Source organism: Notechis scutatus, chromosome Z (assembly GCF_049901735.1).
Source record: "Notechis scutatus isolate UNSWTSFEM ecotype Mainland chromosome Z, rNotScu1.2, whole genome shotgun sequence".
Lineage (NCBI taxonomy): Eukaryota > Metazoa > Chordata > Lepidosauria > Squamata > Elapidae > Notechis > Notechis scutatus.
The window spans coordinates 53,096,210-53,102,098 of NC_142025.1; the positions used below are offsets into that span (position 1 = coordinate 53,096,210).

General features: G+C 50.1%; 1 pseudogene; it reads right to left on the minus strand.

Annotated features, from left to right (window-relative positions):
* Positions 1–2,023: 2,023 nt before the first annotated feature.
* LOC148128865 (uncharacterized) lies at positions 2,024–3,414 on the minus strand (annotated as a pseudogene).
* Positions 3,415–5,889: the final 2,475 nt, after the last annotated feature.

The window sequence follows — 5,889 nt, forward strand, 5'->3', positions numbered from 1 at the left end:
GTACACACAACTGCACCCCATTGTATAACACCAACACAATTATTAAATTTGCGGATGACATGACAGTGGTGGGGTTTCTTAATAAGAACAATGAATCTGCTTACAGAAAGGAAGTACAAAGGCTGATACTGTGGTATAAAGAAAATAATCTTACAGTTAACACCAAAAAAACTAAAGAACTTATAATTGACTTCAGGAGGAAGATAGATGTACATTTACCGTTGTACATAAATGGTGAGGAGGTGGAAAGGGTTGGTAGTTTTACATTTCTGGGCACTTATATCTCGGAGACCTCTCATGGACTATGAATGCTAACATGCTTGTGAAGAAGTCATAGAAAAGGCTGTACTTCCTGAGAATGCTCAGCATCGACTTCTGTTAGCATCGACTATCTCAGCATCGACTTCTGTCCTACTACTGCAACACCATTGTTATGTCTCACCTTTCTCCTTTCCAAGAATGATGAAGAGTCCAAACTCAAACAAATACAGGCAGGCAAGAAGACTCGGTCTTTACAGAGTTAATTCCTTTATACAAATAATGTCCTTGGCATTCTAATACACGCTGCCTGCCAAGTCCGAAATGATAACAAGAAGAATTAATCACTAAAACTTCCAACGCAGACCACAAAAAACAATCACACCGAAGCCTGAAAGAAAAGTAAAACTTTGTCCCGTATGAAGTTTCCAAAGAAAACACACCCACTTTTATCCCCTGTAGGGTGTGTCTCAATGACTCAGCTCACTCTCTGATTCGCCCATGCCTCCTACGTTGCAGCTCACACTTCTTCCTACGACGCTGCCTAGGATCAAGCCAACATTCGTTTACTTGATTCCCTGTCAGAGGTTGCTCCGATATGCCCTCCTCCTCCTGATTAATCTCAGGCTGTTCCTCTCGGTTATCTGCTGAAACCTGAGGTATTATCAGGGAGGAAGGCATTGCCAAAGAGGAAGGTCCTGGGGAGGAAGGCATTCCCAATTTCTCCTCCTGATCTTCCGAGTCCTCTTCCTCTAACAACGCAGGCTCAGGAATCGGAGCCACAACACTATCCCTCACTGCAGGGCCCTTCCCCCGAGTCTGACGGTCAGGATGTGGTCTCAAGGGGAACTGATCATGGAACCTCCGTATAAGGTCCGGGGCGTGGATCGTGGAAGCATCCACCCAGGAAAGGGCCTCTGGTCCATCCCCCTTCCTCTCGATCAAATACTAGAACCGTCCTTTCAGCCAGCGGGAATCCCTAATGCTGACCACGTTGCCGTCTACTGCGTCATCATCGTCGGGTACAGGTGGTGGATCATCAGCTGCGGGAGGTCGGAGATCACACAAAGGGGCGTCAGGGACCAAAAGGGAACGGTGGAAGACAGGATGAATTTGCATGGAGTGCGGTAGAGTCAGTCGATAGGCTACGGGGTTGATGACTGCCTCGATGGGAAAGGGGCCGATGAACCGATGGTCCAGCTTCTTTATCGGGCGATCGACCCGAAGATGTTTTGTAGACAACCACACATGGTCTCCCACAGCCAGCGGAGGCGTGACCCGTCAAGAGCGATCTGCGAACTTCTTATAGTCTTCCTTGGCCCATATCAGTTGCTGTCGAACTAATTGCTGAACAGAATGGAACTCCTGAGTCTCGGGAACTGGGGAATCTAAGAGCGTCAATGGAAAGAACCGCGGATGGTACCCCACATTCGCATAAAATGGTGTCATGTGGGTGGAGGTGTGCTGGGAGTTGTTGAAGGCAAACTCCGCCAGAGGGAGATAAGCAACCCAATTGTTCTGTTGTTGGTTGACAAAACAACACAAATATTGCTCGAGAATGCCAATGACCTTCTCTGTCCCACCATCAGTCTCTGGATGGTGCGCTGATGACAAGCAGACCTGCACCTGTAACGCGGTCATCAGGCTCTTCCAAAATTGGGCTGTAAATTGGACACCGCGATCAGAAACTACCCTGTCTGGCAGACCATGGAGACGAAAAACATGCTGCAAGAACAACTGGGCAGTAGTACGGGCTGATGGCAATTTATGACATGGAATGAAGTGGGCCATTTTTGTCAACATGTCGACCACCACAAACACAGTCGTAAATCCCGAGGATGATGGTAAATGAGTCAAGAAGTCCATGGAAATTGCTCCTCATGGTCTTTCCGGAGTCGGCAGAGGTTGGAGGAGACCAGGAGGCGCACCTATCGCGGCTTTTGCTTGCCTGCACGGTACACAGGACGTGACATAGGCGTGGACATCGTGCCGTACTTGAGGCCACCAAAAAGTCCGCATGACAAGATGGAGGGTCTTAAAAAACCCAAAATGGCCGGCTGCAGGGTTGTCATGACACAGAGTCATAATAAGGGCTCGAAGCAGCCCTGTGGGTACGTACAACTGGCCCCAATGCTTGAGTAAGCCCTCCTCCAAAGTCCATGGTGAGTCGGGTCCAATCTCCCCCATCCTCTGCTGCAACTAAACGTCTAGGCGCTGTGCCTCTCACACCTGAGTCTGCAAATCCACTGGTTCCTGGACTGCGGCCAAGGATTCTGCTGGCAGCACCATCCGCAGAGGAAGGGGGTCCTCAGGGCAAAGGTACTCAGGTTTGCGGGACAGGGCATCCGCCCTCCGATTGTGACCACTGGGGCTATAGGTCACTGAAAAATTGAACCGGGCAAAAAACAATGACCACCGGATCTGCCGCTGGTTCAACTTTCTCGCCGTGGACAAGTGTTCTAAATTCCAATGGTCCGTCTGGACCTCCACCTTGTGTCGGGCCCCCTCAAGATGATGTCGCCAAGTCTCAAACGCAGCCTTGATAGCCAGCAGCTCTTTTTCCCAGATGGTGTAATTGCGTTAGGAAGGAGTGAGTTTCCAGGAATAGTAAGCGCAGGGAAAAAGAGTGACGCTATCCACCGGGGCTTGCAACAACACAGCCCCAATAGCCACGTTGGACGCACCCGTCTCCACCACAAAAGAACGATGCGGATCAGGGTGCCTCAGGATGGGTTCTGCGATGAAGGCCTTCTTGAGGGCCTCAAAAGCCTGTTGCTGCAGGGGGGCCCACTGGAACGGGACCTTCTTTCGAAGGAGCTGGGTTATTGGACCTGTCAGCTTGGCAAAACCCAGGATGAAGGTCCGGTAATAGTTAGCGAACCCCAATAGGCATTGAACGTCCTTCACGCGAGGAGGGGGTTCCCAACTACACAAGGCCTCCACCTTACGCGGGTCCATGGCAATGCCTTTGGGAGAGATGATGTGCCCAAGGAACTCTATGGATGTCTGAAAGAAGAGACATTTCTCCAGCTTCGCATAAAGTTGGTGTTCCCGAAGGCGTTGCAAGACTAGACGAACGTGTTGAAGGTGGCTGTCCCTGGACCCGGAATAGATCAGAATATCGTTCAGGTAAACCACCACGAACCGATCTAACATGTCCCGAAACACGTCATTCATCAGGTGCTGGAAGACCGCGGGGGCGTTGGTCAACCCAAACAGCATCACAGTGTACTCAAAATGGCCGTATCGGGTACCAAATGCCGTATTCCATTCGTCCCCCTCTCACATCTGCACCAGGTTGTAGGCCCCTCGAAGATCGAGCTTGGTGAAGATAGTGGCCTCCCGCAACCTCTCCAACAACTCCAGAATGAGCGGCAAGGGGTAGCTATTCCACACCGTGATGGTGTTTAACCGGCGGTAATCGCAGCACAAGCGTAAGTCTCCCGTCTTCTTGACAAAGAGAACTGGGGCCGAGAGAGGGGACGACGAAGGCCGGATGAACCCTCGGGCCAAGTTTTTGTCCAAAAAGTCACATAGTGCGGCCAGCTCGGGCTCGGACATGGAATACAAACGTCCCTTTGGCAGTGGTACGTTGGGCAGAAGGTCCACTGGGCAATCATAGGGCCGATGCGGGGGTAACCGGTCCGCCTCCTCACTGAACACATCCGAGAAGTCTGACAGTTCAGGAGGTATGGAGATGGCAGAGGTGGTGATGTCCTGGCCAGCACAGGTGTGGCGTAAGTGGTCCACGCACTGCAAACTCACAAAAGAAATGGCATTCCGCGACCATGCCATGGATCATGAATCCAAAGCCAAGCCATGCCGAGGACTAATGGGAAATGGAGGTCCGTGATGACATAAAAGCGGATTGACTCCTCATGGTCTCCAATGACTAGGCGCAAAGGCTGGGTAGCAAATTGAATGGGTCCTGCAAGAAGTTCCCGCCCATCAATAGTCTCGACCCTCATCGGAGGGTCTACCGGAACCAAGGGAACATCAAAATGGGCCACAAAGGCCTGGTTCATAAAGTTAGTCGTGGCCTCCGAGTTTACCAGCACAATCGCTGGAATCCCTTTCGACTGGTTAGCCAAGAAAACCTGAGTGTCCAAAAGCAGATGCCGAGGGGGCCCAGAGTCAACCTCCGCCTGGCTGCCATCTGCACTCGTATGGGGTCCTCATACATGTGGTGCATGTGTTGCCAAAAACCCTGGTAATCCGTTAATAATGGGCTGTTCTGGAGCAACAAAGGTGTGGCCCATCTGGCAGCCGAGCCAGAAAGGAGGCTTATCACAAACCCCACCCGAGTCTGGTCATCTGGGAAATCCTCTGGCCTCATAGCCATAAATAACTGGCACTGTCCCATGAAAGCTGGGAACATCTCAGGCTGCCCAGAAAACTTATCTGGCACAGCCACCGGGCATTTCCGATGGGGAGGGGCAGGAGGAGAAGCATGAGCCTGCAGCAAAGCAAGTTGAGTTGTTAACTGAGTCACTTGCTGTTGCAGAGTTTGGTTTTCAGTTTGCAGCTGTTGTTGAAACTGCTGCTGCTGCTGCTGGTGGTGGTGGTGGTCCATCTTCGGTAAAAGATGGTTTAAGTCAGGTACGGGACAAAAATGTTGTGTCTCACCTTTCTCCTTTCCAAGAAAGATGAAGAGTCCAAACTCAAACAAATACAGGCAGGCAAGAAGACTCAGTCTTTACAGAGTTAATTCCTTTATACAAATAATGTCCTTGGCATTCTAACACATGCTGCCTGCCAAGTCCGAAATGACAACAAGAAGAATTAATCACTAAAGCTTCCAACGCAGACCACAAGAAACAATCACACCGAAGCCTGAAAGAAAAGTAAAACTTTGTCCCGTACGAAGTTTCCAGAGAAAACACACCCACTTTTATCCCCTGTGGGGTGTGTCTCAATGACTCAGCTCACTCTCTGATTCGCCCACGCCTCCTATGTTGCAGCTCACACTTCTTCCTACGACGCTGCCTAGGATCAAGCCAACATTCGTCTACTTGATTCCCTGTCAGAGGCTGCTCCGATATGCCCTCCTCCTCCTGATTAATCTGTTCCTCTCGGTTATCTGCTGAAACCTCAGGGAGGAAGGCATTGCCAAAGAGGAAGGTCCTGGGGAGGAAGGCATTTCCAATTCCGAGTCCTGATCTTCCGAGTCCTCTTCCTCTAACAACGCAGGCTCAGGAATCTGAGCCACAATAACGATTGAGAGTGTCCTGACATATGGCATTCTTGCATGGTATGGGAGCAGCTCTGTAGCAGACAAAAAGGTTCTACAGAGAATCATTAAATCTGCCCATGGGGCTCCAGCCCCATATCATGGGGCTCCAGCTATCAATCCTGAGATCTTCCCATGTCACTGTTTGAGGAAGTTGCACAACATTCTCAGAGATTCTTCCCATCCTGCTTATAATCTTTGTGAACTGTTGCCTTCTGGTAGAAGATACAGAACAATTAAAACTCAAACCATATGTTTTCTGAACAGTTTTTATCCCAGAGATATAATTGCACTTAACAATGAACTTAAGGACCACCATCAGTGAGCTGTTGGGCAGTATTACTTGGTCTGTTGTGTGGATGCTTGTATGTTTTTAGGGGGTGGGGAATTTTGGCGGGTGG